The 17,971-nt window shown below is 56.2% G+C and overlaps 1 long non-coding RNA gene across 9 annotated transcripts in view; it reads right to left on the minus strand.

Annotated features, from left to right (window-relative positions):
• The window catches only part of LOC149126052 (uncharacterized), a 237,920-nt gene that overhangs the window by 152,788 nt on the left and 67,161 nt on the right, over positions 1 to 17,971 (minus strand). Inside the window, exon 3 of one of the 9 annotated variants that reach the window (XR_016236106.1) lies at positions 6,635 to 6,687. The exons of the other annotated variants lie outside the window; for them this stretch is intronic. This is a non-coding gene — a long non-coding RNA (uncharacterized LOC149126052). Of the gene's footprint in view, positions 1 to 6,634; positions 6,688 to 17,971 lie in introns of those variants that run through there. 9 annotated transcript variants of the gene reach the window in all.

A 17,971-nucleotide genomic window follows, 5' to 3' on the forward strand; every position in this document is an offset into this window, starting at 1 on the left:
AAACGCTGATCTGACAAAACACCAAGAATCATGCCTGGGGTGGCAGAACAGCCCCGCCCTTGCACCCTCGCAAACAGCGTTCTCTGCAGATGCCTCGCCCTGTCCCAGGTGCACGTCAGCGAGCACGAGAGGTCTCTGACAGCGGCTCTCCTCTTTCGATCCTGGCATCATTTCCGTCCGGAGGGGCTTGGAAAGGCTTCCGATTAATTGTTAAGTTAGCCTTTTGAGACCTCAATTTATGTGCAGCATTGACCAGCGTCTGCAAATAATCTGAGCAGTCGCAAGAGAGGAGCTCCGGAAATGAATGCAATCGTTCCAGCTCGCTACTGGGAGAGCTTGCTCTGCGAGCCCAGAAACTTCATTCATTCATTCCAAACCGCTCTAAAAACCAAGGAAAAGGAGAGGTCACACACGGCAGGACTGCTTAGCTCTTCGGCACGGGGCGGGGAGAGTGGACTGAGAACTGCAGAAATCTGAGGCAGGAGAGGGTGGGACCGGAGGAGACAGGCAGGGTTCCACAGGAAGCGCCAGCACTGCCGGGGCTGCCGTGGGGGTGCGCCCAGAGAAAGAGAACGGGTCCCGGCTCTGAGAAGTCATTTTCCAGGCCTTTGGTCACCATTACACGCCCTTTCTTGGGAGCCATGAACTTTTTTTTTCTAAAGGCAGAGAGAACTCTCACCTGCTAGCTTTACACACACACACACTCACACGAGCACACATGCACACCTGCCACAAATGCCCACAACACTCAAGGCTGGGCCAGGAACTCAGAACTCCTTCTAGGGCTCCCACACGGGACCTGGGCCATCACCACCGCCTCCCAGGGTCTGCATTAGCAGGAAGCTGGAGTCAGGAGCCAGAGCCTGGAATGACACCCAGGCCCTCCGATGTGGGACGTGGACACCTAAAGCCCTAAGTTAAACTAAAGTTGACTTTAATTCCACCCAAAGAGATGCTGAAAACAAACGAAAAAGGCAAAGAGTCCCTGTAGACGTGTAGGAAGGAACTATCATCTGTTCTTCTTTTACCAACATCTCCTGAGGTCTCACCTTAACCACAGCAGGGAACAAAGCTGACAGCGGCTCCGCCCTGGAGTGGGGCTGGGGTCACAGGCATGGAAACAGGCCGTGAACACAGGCGTGATGGACAGCTAGAGCAAAGGCTATCCCGGGAAGAGTGAGGGCCACAGCATGCAGGCGACAAACACGACCTGAACCTCGTCAAGAAGCTGAGTCCCTGCAGCAACAAGAATCAAGAAGAGTGGCAGAGAGCAGGCCAGGCCCCAGAGCTGGTCACAGCCAGGCACTCCTGGGCCCCAGATGTCCCACTCAGCTCTTGCAAAAGCCAACCTCCCAGGACACAAGCGGCAGCCAACCTCAGAGGAGAATGTGTCACGGCAGCTGGAGACCCTCCAGGGCACGGGTCTGCAGCTCAGCCCCAGACAGTGCCCCTGTGCTGAGTCACTCTGCCCTGCCCTCCACACTCCTCCTCCCCAGACCCTGGCTCGGGGCCCAACACAAGGGGTGATGAGGACTTGAAGTCCCCAGGGCCCAGTCACATGGTGGGAGGTCCACTGTGGATGCCAGATTCTCAGGAATCAGGTTCTCAGGTGTCCAGCAGGACTGAGAGCAGCTCCCCGAATGGCATCAAACAGAACACACATGCACATGTGTGTGCATGCACATACGTGCATATAACATGTGCACACACACATGCATACGCAGGTACACACACGTGTGTACACACATTCATACACACACATACCCGTGCCCCACCAGGCTCCCACCAGAACAGCCCTGCCACCAGGAGCCCCCAGGGACACACAGCCAGTCCACTCCCTGTCTCAAGCTGCTCTCCTGTAGAACAAGGGGTCAGCTCCCTCAATAGCCAAGGTCAGCACACCCGGATCACAGGCGGTGGGGGGCTCCCTAGGCCCCTCAGAGGCCAGCCCAGCCCTGGGGCAGAAGGGGACAGACAGGTGAGGCCATGAGTCTCCTCTGCAGAGCCTATCCCCTGTTGTCTTACACCTTGAATTTCCTGGGAAGGTTTAGCTTTTCGCAAAGTCCGCTGCTGCGCAGGTGCTGGGAACACGGCCAGGGCCCCCAGATGAACACCTCCAATGAGGCCAGAAAGGAAGCCACGCGCTTTCCCTGTCCTCCCCACCACTCGGTGTGAGCCTCCTGATGCACACCCACCAGTGGGTCCTGGAGCAGACACGTGGGTGTGGTCTGACTCAGCTCAGCCAACCCTGTCTGCACCTGCAGAGTCTGTCAGATGTCATGGTCCATGGCCCAGCCCCTGACGCCAACACCAGTCACAAGCTGTTGCCTACATCTCTGATTGGCTGTAAATCAGACTTTCCAGGGCCGGCGCTGTGGCACAGCGCCTGAAGCACCGGCATCCCATATGACTGCAGGTTCTAGTCCCAGCTGCTCCTCTTCCGATCCAGTTCTCTGTTGTGGCCTGGGAAAGCAGTAGAAGATGGCCCAAGTTCTTGGGCCCCTGCACCCACGTGGGAGACCTGGAAGAAGCTCCTGGCTCCTGGCTTCGGATTGGCGCAGCTCCGGCCGTTGCAGCCATCTGGGGAGTGAACCAGCGGATGGAAGACCTCTCTCTCTGTCTCTACCTCTCTCTGTAACTCTGTTTTCAAAAAAATTATCAGACTTTCCACAACTTCCCCTTCAGGTTCAACTACTTTGCTAGAGCAATGCACAGAACTCAGGGTAACATTTCACCTATGGCGACCAGTGTAACCCGTGTGGAAGAGACGTACAGGGCGGGCCTGTGGGAAGGGGTCCCCTCGCAGCACCCTGCCCTCCAGGGGCCTGCATGTGCTCAGCCATCTGGAAGCTCCTGGAACAACGTGATGTCTGGCCTCTTCTAGAAGCTTCCTGACAAAGGCACGTTGAGTTGAATCACTGGCCACTGTGCTCACCTGTCAGCCCCCTTTGCTCCCTGGAAGGTGCAGGATGGAGCTGAGAATCTGAACCTTGCTCTTCTGGCCACCAGCCCCCCTGAGGCTACCTAGGGACCACCAGCTTCCAGCGACTCACTAGCATGCGGAAGACACACATCCCACTAGAGATTCCAAGGTTTTAGGAGCTCTGTCCCAGGAATGTGGGACAAATTACAAGTGCAGGCTTCACCAGCACACCTGAGTGGATCTCATCACCACTGAATGACAGGTGACCCAGCACTCAGACCCGGCAGAGACGCAAAGCAGCTGGCAGCCTGGAAGCCTCCTGCTGGCTGGAAGGACCCACTCCCGTGCCAGCTCCACACGTGGACAGACACAGCCAGTGAACCTGAGCTTGGCTTCTCCTGCCCGAAGCCTGCGGGTAGAGCCGGAGCCAGGAGAAGCGGGGTCAGGCAGGCGAGAACAGCTCACACCAAGCCAGATGCTGAGATCCTGCATCAGCAAGGTCGCCGAACACCACCCCGGTCCAGGGCCCCCACCGAGAACCGGCACCACCGACAGGCAAGTCAAGAAGCTGCTAGGCTCCCCGGCGGGGGCCGGCCGAGTGTGAGAGAGAGGCGCGGTCCAACCCTTCGCTGCCATCCCTGGACTCATTCATTTCAACCACAGGGCAGGAGTCCCCGGCAGCTGAGACAGAGGCACCCGGGGACGGGCCCCAGCCCCTCACTTCACACTGCACTCACACTGGACGCAGGAGTCACACCCAGGCCTCGGGGCTCCTGACACCCCTGTCCCTGTGCCATCCTCCCCAGTGGCCAGCAGCCCCAGCTCGCTGTTCAGGACCACTTAATCAAGAAACAAAGCCAGCCAGCCAAAGGTCCCGAGGCCAAGGAGCAGGCCTTTCAGGGGGCACCAGGCCTGGGGGGTAGGCGAGTCACGAAATCTTTCCAAAGCCTTCCCAAGCTTCCACTTTTGGCTCACTGCCACCCCTCCGCCTGCACGGCCACGCGCCCCTGCTTTGACCTCTGCCTCCAGGTTAATTATAAATAGTTCTGTCTATTGGAGACATTGAACCAAATTAGCTCAGTCTTAATCTCTCATCAATAATTCAAGTGCCCATTTCCCACAAATGGATGATAAAGCTGCCCCAATGGGTGCAGCCGAGTCCCCGCGGGTGGGGAGAGACCACAGCAGGTGCACATCAAAGCCTGAACTGGAGTCCCCAGCGTCCAGCCTGGCCCAGTGCCAGGGAGCACAGAGAACATCCCAGGCTGGGCTGCAAGGCCTGCCGGCCCATTAGCCCCAGCTGTCGGAGACATCTGCCCGCTCCGATTACCGTCAGAGCCCAGCGGCAGCAGGGCCCCCGCGACCTGCTGCCTCCCCGGCACTCAGCTGTCATCAGCGATTGTGCTTCCACTTCGAGGCTCTCAGAACCCCGGCGCCGGCTGCTGTTAAAAACCTTTCTGCGAGGTCAGCCTCCGGTGAAGCTGCGCCACACTGCACCAACCTCTGCCACCGCCTCCAGGCAAGAAACAGGCAGCCTCCCAGCTGAACTCAGCCCATTCATAAAAAATGGATCCCGGGGCAGTCGGCTTGCACGGCGCCACGCGGCGGACACAGAGACCATGGCAGCTCCCGACGCCTGGGCGGCCTGGAGAGGTATCTTCAGAGGGAGCGTCGTGGCTCCGCGCCCAGGCTACACCCGGCCTGACATCCAGAAAGACGTGCTGTGACTGTGAGGGGCTGCGAGCCCCAGCTCCCGACCAGCACAGAGATGCCTGGAGTCCTTCTCCTGGGCGACAAACCTACACCAGCCCGAGCAACCCTTCTCTGAGGGCAGAAATCCTGCGGTAACTCCAAGGACAGTCCCTCCTCGCCGCCTCCAGCTTCAGGGCCATCCGTGTCTTTGGCTGGAGCTGCACTGCTCCAGCCTTGGCCTCAGTAACCCCACTGCCACCTCTTCTGCAGGGATCTTCTGTCTGTCTCAACCCCCACTCGGCCTTCCTCTTTGATGGACGTTCGTCAGACCAGCACTGCAGGCCAGCAGGTACAGCTGTCACCTGCAGTGCCAGCTTTGCATAGGGGCACCATTTTGAGTTCTGGCTGCTCCATTTCTGATCCAGCTACCAGCTAATGCACCTGGGAAGGCAGGGAAAGATGGCCCAAGTGCTTGGGCCCCTGCACCCACATGGGAGACCCCAGTGAGGCTCCTGGCTCCCGGCTTTGGCCTGGCCCAGCCCTGCCTATGTGGCCACCCAGAGAGTAAATGAGAGGATGGAAGATCCACCCCCACACCCAATCTGACTTTCAAATAAATAAAAACATCTTAAGCAGGGGGGAGGACATTTGTCACTGGATTTAGGGCCCACCCAGAAAATCCAGATGTGCAGCCCAAGCCCAGATCCTCAACTTAACTACATCTGCAAAGCCCTTCTTCCTGGATAAGGACACAGTCACAGCTTTCAAAGATGTGAACTCATTTTCTGGGGGCAACACCTGTTGAACCTGTGACACTCCAACCTCCGAGGAAAAGAGCCGGCACGCAGCCTGGGGTCAGGAAGCTCTGGGTCTGTTCTCTTTTTCTTAAGATGATGACAGAGAGAGAACACTGAGGGAGAGAGGGGGAGAGAGACAGAGAATTTTCCCTCCATGGCTTCACTTGGCTGTAACATCCAAGCGTGGGCCAGGCTGAGGCCAGGAGCCAGGAATGCCAGATGGGTCTCCCACATGGGTGGCAGAGGCACAAGCACTTGGGCCATCTTTCCCTGCCTTCCGGGTGCATCAGCAGGGAGCTGGATCAGAAGCTGGGCAGCCAGGACTCGACACTGCCCTCCAACACGGGACACTGGCGGCTTAACTCGCTGCACAACGCCAGCCCTGTAGCTTGGTCCGCTCTTATGCTGCCCTCAACAGCCAGCTGGATTCCAACAAAGGGGCCCAGCAGGGCAGCGGTCTGAGAGCAGGCCTTGTCCTGCTTCTCCCTCACTATCCCAGAGAGGCGGCCCAGGCCCACATGGGAGGAGAGGCTCTGCGGGGGTCACCCAGGCCACCTGCAGATCAGCCATCTGCTTCTTCCACTCCGGGAAGCAGCTCTCTCTCCGCTCCCTCTCCCGGTAGAACCTGGCCGCCTTCCCGCTTGTTTCTGCCTCAGTGCCCCAGCAACACCAGTAGGAGTGCACCAGGCTTTGTTTGCCTTTAATTACTAAGCCGCCAGCAGGAGCCCCAGCGTGGCCACGTGCGGACACGCCTGGCTGCCTCCACAGGTACTGAGGGGCCCAGCCACGTTCAAGGACAGGCCTTCCTGCCAGCAGGAGGGCGATCGACCAGCCAGTCCCAGCGAGCTCCGGGGTCAGAGAATGCTGAATAGGAGGGTCGTGTCCCTTCTGCTCCTGCTGCCCCTGAGCTCAGCTGGCATTGATGTGGACGCACGTGCTGCACTCAGGGCTTCTGATGAGGATCGATGTCTCCAGGAATACGGACGGTGGACACTGAGCAAATATCCTCTTTTATATCAGCCACGAGACTCAGAACCCACCCACCCCCAATTGCTTTTCTTTGAGAGAAGGCGGCTGAGAAGACGACACACACATCTGTGGACCCTCGGGATGCATCTTCTCCCTCCCACCGCCGCACGCTGCGCACAAGGCTCCCACACACCCACCTGCAGCCATCCTGAGCTTCAGTGACTCGGCACCAGCAGAGGCCACAGCGGGAAGCCCTACTGCGGTCCTACAGGGTTCAAGGATGAGGTTCAGCACCGGACAGGTCAGCTGCACAGGGGAGAGCAACCAGGGGCACTCAGCGTGGCTTCATATTTCTGGGGTGACACAGCAATAGAGGGAAGCCACCCCAAGTTCTGTTCCCCATGACAGCGTGGAAGCCTCAGCCCAGCTGACGTGGAGCCGTGGGTGTGGGTGACACTGGATCCGTTTTCAGTCATGCTCCCTGGGGAGGACACAGGGCAGGGGGCAAGCCAGGCTCTGCATGAGCTGATGGGTCAGCCAGCTGCCTGGGGGCCACAGCCACCAGGGCTGCGAGGACAAGGGCAAACACTCTGATCGCTTTCTCGTAACAATCCTGAGGACGGGGTGGGTGCTTGGCACAGTGGTGACGATGCTGCCCGGGACGCCAGAGTGTGAGTTCCAGCTCTGCTTCTGACTCCAGCTTCCGCTAACAGGCACTTTGGGAAGCCACAAGTGATGGCCCATGTTGGAGACCCAGAGGTCCAGCCCAGCCACAGCTGTTGTGGGCACTTACTGAATGAACCTGAAATAACACCTTGACAGCAGGGACTCCCTTTTAGAGCAGCCGAGACTCCGTCTGGAGAGAGCTCCCCCAGCGTGAGGCTCTGGTCTGAAACTATGACCTAAAACTCAGACAACAGTAGTACTCATGGAATAACACTGCATCCCACTCGGCAGAGCACAGAAACCCTAGCATGATCGCTCAAGCCTAAAGCAGGCAGGCCGCTCCTGGACTAATGTGCAGATTGTAATTTGCCTATTGTCAAGACTGTAATTGATAATACTTTCACATAGGCCTTAGGTCAGCTTGACCCTAGTAACCACGCATTCCCCCCAATCCTAGCAACCATGTACCCCCCTCCCCTCCTTGCGGTTTTTGCCTTTGCAAACCCTGCTGCTGTGAGCTTCGGGGTCGAGAGTTCTTTAGTGCAGGAGCCCCCACTCCCCACCGCCAGCAGTAAAGGACCATCAAATGCTATCAACGTGTGTAGCTCTGTGTGCACTTGCGCACGTACAACACACCAACGGATGCAAATCTCTGCCTTTCAAATGAATAAAGATTAAAACAATCATCACTATTTACGTACACATGTATTTCTGTACAGCTGTGGATGCACCCAACTCCCAGAAGAGGCGAGAAGGAAGCCCACTGAAAGGTCACCAGGGCTGGATTTGGGGATTTTTCACTGAGCTTTGTCTTCGCTTTCCAAATCTTCTACAAGCTACACCACTATTACTTTCATAAAATGGGAGAAAGTGCTCATGTTTCTACAAACGCGAAGAATTGGCCCCCGTGGGGACTTTCCCTTCCCTGCGTCCACTCCGCACCAACTCGGGCACGCCCTGCGCTGACGAGGTCACGGAGAGCCCTGGCAGGCACCGTGAGTGCCGTGACCCTCCAGGGCCAGCAGGAGTGAGGACAGCTGGCACCCCCTCCATGCTCCCGCCCAGCAAATGCCGGGCCCCCACAGCGCTGTTTGTCCAACTTAAGAAAACCCGAAGGAGCAAAGCAGATGCCACAAACCACTCAGGGTGTGCAGCTTTCTCCTCGAGGACGCGCACCCAGGCTTCCAGCACAGACAGGGCCGAAAACACAAGACAGATGGAGCCACTAATACCAGGCGCCCGCCCCACAAAGCAAAGAGCTTCAGAGGCTGTAACTCAATTTACGCGGGCGTAATAGGAGCTGAGTGGAGCTACGAGGAGCTGACTACCAGCGACCGGCAGCTCTGACGCCGGCGTGGAGAGCGGGCGTGCACAGCAGGGCGCCCCGGGCCCCACGCTTCTCCTAGGCCACACACCTGGGACTTCTGCAAGGTGACACCCGGGGCTGGCTGCCTCCAAATGAAGACGCAAGCATTCGCTGGTTGCAGCAGATACCAAAACTCCCACCACGCAGCCCCTTCTCACGCGTGCCCACCTCACTCAGCTGGTTCTGAGCAGAGGGCTCCTGTGTCCCCCGGAGTGATCATTGAGGGGATTGGATGCCATTGCCAACACCCAGGAGCGCCCGGGCTGGGGAACGTTGTCCAACACCGCTAAAGGTCGCAGGCAAAAGGAGGGGTCCCCACGCCTGCTGACCCCAGTGTCAGGCAGGCTTCAACCCGGGCGTCCTGGAGGAACCTCGTGCCAGCTCCTTCCAGGCAGGGTCCAGTCTCCCTGCAGAGGCCACTTCTGGATCCCCCCCGCCCGTCGGGGAAGAAGGCCTGTGTGGAAACGCTGCCCGGGGCTCACTCACATGTCAAAGTCCTCCTCCTCCATTTTCCTGGGGACCCAGACACCCCAGGAGGCCCTGAATGTGACCCTCACCCTGTGTGGGGCAGAGCCACCCCTGGGACACGGGGTCCTCCCAGCTCCACCCTTGCAGCCAGTCTGAGGACGCCGCCCTGACATGCAGGCTGCAGTGCTGAGACTGACCAGCGAGCCCACGCCAGCGTCAAGTGACAGAGAAAGGAGACTCGGGGTGGGGCAGTCAGGAGCCACCCTGGGGATGAGCTTGTCCCCAACTCCACAGGCTTCTCAGGTTTAAGTGGGGAGGAGGGGCCAGGGTCACTGTGCACCCCAGGGTGGCCCCAACACAGCGAGGGGCAGCTCCCAGAAGCTCATGGGAAAGTGAGGGGCCCCTACAGCCAGGTGTGGGGACAGAGCTTGGGGAGGGGTCCCTGCTCACCGTACTCCCTCCCTCTGTCCCCGTCCAGCCTTGCCTGGCCGAAGGGCCAGGCAGAAGCCCAGTTTCCCAGCAAGTCTTCCAGGTGACCCTCACCCAAGCACAGGGAGCCCTCAGGGCAGGAGGTCATCCCGCCTCAATGAGGCCCTGGGGGCTCGGCACTGGCAAGCAGGCCACAGACTCTGGCCTGGTGCCCTGCTGGGTGCCGACGTGGCCAGAGGACTCATCCTCAGCTAGGCGGAACACCGGGGACCCGGGGCACGGCTGAGCTGCCCCCTGCCTGGCCTGGTGCTTCCTCTCCCCGCCCACCCACCCCAGAGACACTGAAGTGAGACACGGTTCTACCTCAAAGACCCCACACTCACGGCTGCGAGAGCAGACAGCTCACACGCCAAGGCCACCGGCAACAGAGGCCAGGATCCTTTCAAGCCCCTGAGGAGTGCTCTGGGTCTTCCGGAAGGAGAGCAGGGCCCCACGGAAGGACATGGCCGGGTGTGCCAAGGGCAGATGGCTCAGAAAGCCCGCGGGATCGAGGCCACCGCAGCCGTGTCTGGAGACCTTGCCCGCACTACTGCTCCCAGGCACCCGCCGCGGGCCCTATACTTTGAGTCTCCCAAACTCCTTTCAATGGTTCTTAAGAGCTCCCTTACAACTTCCTATAAATCCACCAGCTCATCCTCACCCTGGAACGGAGCGCACAACCTCATTAGGCAGCAGTGAGTGCTGGGAAATATTGATACTCATGGCTAATCACGTTATTAATACTATAACCATTCATGCCTCCTCGTAAACAACTCTTACAGGACATTTAGCACGGCTACATCCAAACGAAGATAATACTGCTGCTAATGCTATCTCTATAAACTTATTTTATCGCCCGCACCTCCTCTCCCTGCTCCGTGGCTGGAACCCGAAGGAAACAGGAAAGATTTCACCACGGCGAGCCCCCTGGGGAGGATCCGTGGTGGATCACTGTAGTTTGCAAAAGCCCAGGCGCTACCTGGAGACTTTTCCCACAAGGGAGATGTCATTTGCAGGAGCACGGGTAGGGATAACAGAGCAAGGCGGACCCAGTGGCAGGATCCCTGCCCTCACTCTCTGGGGCGGGGTGCTCGGGGCACACAGGGCGGCTTGGGGAGGACACGCTGTGACCAGGAGCAGCTCCAGGAAGGAAGGGGCAGCTGTGTCTCCACACGGGGGCAGGGGTTCCAAAGCCAGCAGCCCTCCCTGACACCAGTTCCTCACGGTGCTTAGGGACTCCGTCCACTGCCAGTGGAGGAGCAGCAGGGTCTCGGGAGCAGCGCCACACCGCGATGCCCCCTCCTGTCCTGTGTGGGGGACGCTACTCCCAGAGAAGCGTGGAAAGTGCTCACTCTGGAGCAGGCTGTGAGGGGAGAAACGCCTCCCCCTGCTCGCATTCTGGGGACTCCAGCCACGCGCAGTACTAAATGCCCCTGGTACTCTAGAGAACCACAGACAATTTCTTTTTTCTTCGACTTCTTTACTGGGTTCCTTATAAATTTCTGCAGCTATGGTTCTCAAGTTGTAAGCTGCAGCTATGAGAACAATCATTCCGAGGTGGGGACCAGCCCGCACCAGCAGTGGAAGTTCCGGCTTTTGGCAGGTACTTATAGTGAATTATCTACAGTTCAAATTCAATTAATCAGCAGCTGCTGATGTCTCAGCCAGACACCAGGTGGGGATTCACCATGTCTCGGCCTGGCAAGCCATCATCCCTGCTGGGCACCAACTATTTCTAGTCCTCCTCCTCATCTTCATTTCTCCGTCTCTTTAAATCAGGCAAGGCCACAGGATGTGTTCTGGCCAACCAAATATGACCAGGTGCTTGAAGAGAAGAGTCAGCAAACCCTTCCTACAAAAGTCCCAGCCACACAGGGGACTTTCAAAGACCAGTGGGAAACAGGATTAAAAGGTAAAGTTATTTTGATGCCAAGAAGGTTTGAAACCCACACACAGCTTTCTGCATAGTGTCCATTTCTCAGGCACTTTTTAAAGAGCCCTCACCTGCATGCATTTCAAAATCCTTTGCACAAAAATAAACTTGTATTTCTGTATCCATGAACTTTCTGATAGACCTCGTATTCAGGCTTGGTTGCCCACGTGGCCACTGTCCTGGCTGTGTGACTCTACCCCGTAAACACCAAGCAGACACAGATAACACAGGACCAAACAGGCATGGCTGTGTCCCCGCCAAACTTTGTTTATGGACACTGAAATTCCCATTTCATGTAACCCTTGTGTGTCACAAGATACCAATCTTCTTCGATTTATTTAACCATCTCAAAATGCAAAATACATCCATTTCTTGCAAAAGGCACAAAAACGGATGACAGGTGACAGGTGACAGGTCAGATGTGGCCTAAAGCCTATGGCATGCCAACCTCCACCCCAGAAAGATCAGGGGCTGATCTGCCAACCCCCACCCCCACCCCCGCCCTGGCCAAGAAGACCTGAGAAGCACGTACAGACAAGATCTGTCCGTCGGCTCAGGTGCACACCTGCCTGTGGTGAGCAGTGCCCCCGAAGGTCCCCGTTGGACCCCTGCAGTGAGCAGGAAGCCACTTTTCCATTCAAGACACTGGGATTGGGGGATTCTTGGCTGCTACAGGGAGCCCAGCCTCTGGCATCCACTCTAAGACAAAAGCACAATACAAAAGGTTTATTAAGAAATGATTTTTCAAACACAGTGAACATCTTGTGTAGCTCCTGGTCTCATTACAGTCATAAATTATGCATAAACGACTTTAATCTGCTCATTAAAGCAAACCCTGACTAGGCTGAAACTTAACAGCACCTCCTAAGTCTGTTTAGAATCACAGAGGATTTCCGAGTCGCGCCTGCATTTCCTTCGCAAGAATATTCACACACAGGCGGCACTTGCTCCTAATCTGTCCCGTTAATGAGACCCTGCCTCATTCCCACCCTTCCCATCTTTGGCCCCAGAGATAAGGGGAGAATTAAACATGTTTCCAGACAGAATGATCCACTCCAAACATCACATTTTAATAATACATGACTGCAGACAGAAACAGAGCGTGTGCCCCGCGACTTGGGTCCCTTCTGGGTCACGTGTCCACTGCTGTCAAACTGCAAGATGGAACAAACGGCCTTGGGGAGCTCTCCTCTGGTTCAGATCTCTGAGACCAGAAACAATTTCAGATGATTCAAAATAAACCATTTTCTATCTCACTACAGAAGCAAAAAACAAAGGGCCTTTGAACACAGCTCAAGGTAACACTTTGCATAAGGACTCTCGTGAGTCCACAGAATTAATCCAGAACAATGGGAAATTAGCCCAAGAAGGAACACAAATGAACAACGGTCCCGGGAGAAACGTTCAGTCACACTGGAGAGCAAAGTAATGCAGACGTAAAGGTCAAAGCACTGTTTGCCAGCTCCTGCCTGTGCCAAGAGTGCCAGGAAGATCATGTCCCATGTCGGCAGAGGGAAAGGCCACTGGCGGACAGGAAGCTAAACGGGTGTAGCTTTTCTAGAAAGCACCTTGGCAATGAGAGCTTAAAATCTTCAACACGACAAACCCAGCGATTCCACTCCATCTGCAGTGTTTCTCCAGGAAAAACACTGGATAAGCACCACAGGATGCAGACAGTGCAGCTGGCAGGTGCAGCAGCATCTCCAAGGAGGAAATACCAGGGCGGTAATGAGCAGAGGGAAGGAGGGGCCTGAATAGAAGCTGGCACCTGCAGCTGGAGGGACACATTCAGTCACCGCAACAACACGCCTGTTGGCTTGGCTTGGCTTGGCTTGGCGAGCGGGTTGGGGGAGGCAAAATTGTCATGCTACCTGGAAAAGGCACTTAGGGAGGATTGCACTGGGTGTAGGACTCCTGACTGGAGGTATCTTCTTCTGCCGTGAAAAACAACCTCGCTCCACTGCCTTCAAGTTTCTCAGACGCCAGTGCCATCCTCACTAACGCTTTCAGAAGGTAACTTGTTGGTTTCTTCCTCTACATCTTTAAAGATTTCCCCACTCGCAGCAGTCTTACCACAACACAGCTAGGTATGCTGCATTAACCTATTCTACTTAGGGTTCACCATTCCTCTAAACTCCACATCTTGATGTCTTCGTCAGTTGTGGAAAATCCCTGGCCGTTATCTTCTTAAATATGGCTTTCACCCCACCATCTCGTCTCCCTGGGACTCCAGCTACGCATATTAGACCATTTCTCCACGTCCAATGTGTCTCTTGTGCTCATTCATGAATTTGCTATCACTTCTTTCCCCTCTGTCCTTCAAACTGGAAATTTTCCACTGATGCCTCTTCCAGCTCACTAATCTGCTCCTCCGCTGTATCTAATATGCTATTAAATCCGTCTGGGAAGTCCCAGTTGTTGATTTCTCAGTTCTTGAATTTCCACTTGGTTATTTTACACTTTCTACCTCCCACAGAAATTCTCTATGTTGGCGTTCAGTGTCTTGAATGTATGAACCCCCGTCATTTTTTAAAATATAACTGAAAACTCCAACTACCAGGCTTCCCATACATCTAACAGACTCTGCCAGCTACAGTCGCACTTGGCTTTCAGCCATTTCCTGTTTTGTGCACCTATTTATTTTTTACTGCGGTACATGGCTTACAGGGCAACATGAGCTTCCAGGTGATGTCGCCTTGCTCAAGGGTTCATTGTGGTTTCTGGCGGCAGAAGAATAAGGACAGGGGGCCGGCACTGTGGCATAGCAGGTAAAGCCACTGCCTGCAGTGCCAGCATCCCATATGGGCACATGTTCGATTCCCGACTGGTCCACTTCCAATCCAGCTCTCTCTGCTATGGCCTGGGAAAGCTGTAGAAGATGGCCCAAATGCCTGGGCCGTGTACCTGCGTGGGAGACCTGGAAGAAATCCTAACTCCAGCTCCAGCCGTTGCAGCCATTTGCGGAGTGAACCAGCAGATGGAAGACCTCTCTCTCTCTCTGCCTCTGCCTTTCAAATAAATAAATTAATCTTTAAAAAAAAGCGTAAGGACAGAAGAACTTACTCCAGTAAACAGCTGAGCTGATTTAAAAGACAGCTGTCAGCGCTTGTGAGGGCCAGCCTACTTCAACTCTTGGTCAGGATTTGCACCTGAAGGTCAAAGAGGGTTTATCGGGGGCCTTGCTCCTGGGCAAGACCTCCACTGCATTTCCCCCCAGGTCCCAGGACGCCACCAGCTGTGCTCAAGGTTTTGCACATTTGGAGCCACTTTATGCTCAGCCTCTCAGCAGCTGCGTTCAGGCGAGCGCTAGTGGACATAAAAGTGCCACCGCAGGCAGCCCGCCCCCAAGGCTTCCCTCCTGACCTGAGTCTCCGCTCCTCCAGCCGAGTCTTTGTCACTTTGACAGCCGCCCCAAGACTTCAACATAGGGTTGACTGGTTGTATGGAGTTCCGTCCCAGTCATCACAGCTGTGAAACAAAGTCCCGCCCCCTCGCACCCAACCTCAGTGGCTGAAAACCACGTCCATCCTTGGATGGCCCTCACGGGGCTGACCAGACTTCATGGGCAGCTTGGCTGGGTGACTCCGGCTCAGGGCCTCTCACGAGGGGACAACCAGAGGGTGGCTCTGGCGGGCTCACGTCACAGGCGTCTTCACTCTGGTTCTGGGTCTGGGAAGTCGGAAGAGCCAAGCCCCAGGCTCCTTGGGCTGCCGCCTGGTCTGTATGCTATCTTGGTGCGACTGCTACCACGGGGAGGCCTCAGGGCAGCTGGGCTCTCACGAGCCAGCTCAGGGCTGTCCAGGCTCAATTCGCAGGGGAGCAGGGGTGAGCCAGGGGCCACTTTTGTCCCAGACGCCAGGTAGCCCAATGTGGACAGCTCAGCGTTAGTCAGGACAGCCACGGGGGTCCACAGTGTGTCCAACAGAAGGAACATGAAAGCCGCCTCCCTCAGGGCAGGAGCACCAACCCCATGCTGTGGGAAGACGGGACACACACAGGCCTGTGGGGCGGGAGAGCGGGTGACACGGGCATCAGGAAAACACAGCCACTGTGACGCTGTAGTGGGTAGCCGGGGCCTCCCACCAGCCAGGCTGCCACACCCTGGAGTAGAAAGCCCTCCTCCGCTTACCCAGAGCTTCCTCTACCTGAACACCATGACTGCACCCTGGGAGGGACGCCTGCTTCCACCCAGCTGCACCCACTGGGCAGGTGCGCTACATCTGTGTAGCAACACCGTGGGCAATCCTACTCAGAGGCCCCGGGAGAGCCCAGCCCCACGTCATCAAGACGTCAGCCATGCTGCAGCCCAGCCACCCTCTCCTGCTGCCTCTCTCTCTCTCTCTCTAAAGATTGCTTTCTCAAGCCCAACACAGCCAAGAAATCCAGACCACTCCTCAGGTCCCTTCTACTTCTGCTGCATTCCCTCAGGCCAGAACTTCACAAACAAAATCCTAGGAAAAGCCCTGGACCCACGCACTGTTAACTGTCTAAACAACTTTTTTTCAGAGGATTTTTTGCATTCATTCCTCCTTCTAGATTCATATTCAAATCAAGTCTCTGAAAAGTTCTGCAGCAAAAAAAAAAAAAAAAAAAAAAGTCATTTAACTTTGTTCTGCCCCCAAGTTTCACGAATGTAGTTATAGAAAGTGGATTTGGGGTTATGTTATTATTAACAGGACACCTGGGCTGGTGCTGTGACGTAGTGGGTTAAATCCCCAGCCTGCAGTGCTGGCATCCCATATGGGCGCCAGTTCTAGTCCCAGCTGCTCCACTTCCAATCCGACTCTCTGCTGTGGCCTGGGAAATCATGGAGGATGGCCCACGTCCTTGGGCCCCTGCACCCGCAAGGGAGACCCAGAAGAAGCTCCTGGCTCCTGGCTTCAAATAAGCTCAGCTCTGGCTGTTGTGGTCATCTGGGGAGTGAACCAGTAGATGGAAGACTTCTCTCCCCTCCCCCCACCTCTGGCTTTACCTCTCTCTGTAACTGTCTTTCAAATAAATAAAACAAATCTTTTTATTTAAAAAAAAAAAAAAAAAAGGACCCCTGTCGCCACCCCAAACACTGCCAAGCACACTCCCGTCCTGCTCAAGGTACCCTGGACTTCAGATCCCACCAGCACCGCCCCCCCCCCCATCAAACGTCCTGCCCCTGAAAGCCGCGCGAGGGCTGCCTCAGCACCAAGCCCCTCTGCTCGGTGGGACACCCTTCTGGACGCTCCAAAGCAAAACCAGGCCGTGTACCATTTTCCAAATTAGGCTGATGAATGCATCAACCTTTCCTACCTGCCAGGAACACAACAAGAAGTTTTTAAAAGGCTTTTGTTTACTGTCTGCCAATACCCACGGGGCCATCAGCCAGCTGGCAGGCCGCGCGCGCTTCCTCTCTGCCAGCTCGCAATGAGCTGCCCGCTCCCCGGCTGAGAGCCGTGATCAATGGCCCTCCAGAGTTAAAGGGCTGCAGGGGCGAGGCGTGGAGAGCAGCCCGGTTTGGAGACGGACAGGTGGGAAACAAGGACACAGACACAAAGGCTTCCTTCCAAGCTGAGCCTCAGGACCCTCCCACGCGGCCTCCCCCGGGCCCCGCTGCCTGTCTGTTCTACCAATCTCTTGATAATTTAGATGTACTCCCAACTGAGAGCCGTGTTGCTTAATAACGCAAAGACAATCGACTCTTCCCCAGTGTTCTAATGGCCTCCGTGTGTGTTTACTCGAGAACAAATGCTGTTATAATTTCTTTGGGGAGTCAATATCTTCCAGTGCATATGCTCTCTCTATTGGAGGTTCAGACTTTGTAGGGAGAGGAGGGGAAATTTATCGCCTTGTAAATGCTGGCAGAAGGTAGCAGGTTCAGTGAGAGCTGTAATTAAAGTTTGGCTGATAATAAAAAATGGAGGCAATAAACAATCTCACAGATTTGCCAGTCCTTGGCCCCGGGGGTCAGCTGAACTATCACGGGGTGCTGGACTCTCAACGGTCTCTGAACACTCAGCCTCCAAAGCTGATGCCACCCTCCCTGGAGACGCCGCCCACGCGCTCCCAGGCCCAGCAAGCCACAGTGGTACAGGGGTCCACCTGCTCCCGTCAGCCTCGGAGCCAGCAGGCTGCAAGGCCAGGCTTTATCTGACTGTTTCTCAAGCCAGGCATGGTAGCCAGCGCACAGCCAGGATTTGCACACGGGGAACAGGACTGCAAGGCAAGGGGCGTGCTCCAGTCCCCATCATCCCTCCTGCGACGCTGCGCCGTCCCAGGGGTCCCCTCGAGCTCTCTGGAGCAGCACATGGAGATGACCCCGAAACAGCGGCTCTCCTCTCAACTGTGAAGTCCTGTGTCTGCTCCAGGTTTCACAGAGGCAGCAGAACTGCGTGGCTAGGAGGGGCCAGAGGTCTCCCAAGGCCCAGAGGAGGCAGACGTGCACCTGCCGCTCACCATGCACGCTAGCACCACACCCAGGAGCAGGCACTGCCGGGAGTGAAGGGAGCAAAGTGACCTCCATGTGGTGGAGCTGGAGGCCATCAACAGCCCCAGGCTCGGGGTGACAGTCAGTGGTGTGCCCATGGTAGGTGTCACATGGCCAGCAGCAAACCTAGGCCACGCCCCCTGTCATCTGTGCCCATCAGCCCTCCCCCGCCTTGCCCCAGGGCCCCGGGACAGGGAGGTGGGAGCAGGCTGCCGAGGAACCACTGGGAAGC

This window comes from Oryctolagus cuniculus, chromosome 6, assembly GCF_051225735.1.
Source record: "Oryctolagus cuniculus isolate XC-2025 breed Fujian yellow rabbit chromosome 6, ASM5122573v1, whole genome shotgun sequence".
In the NCBI taxonomy this organism is placed as follows: domain Eukaryota; kingdom Metazoa; phylum Chordata; class Mammalia; order Lagomorpha; family Leporidae; genus Oryctolagus; species Oryctolagus cuniculus.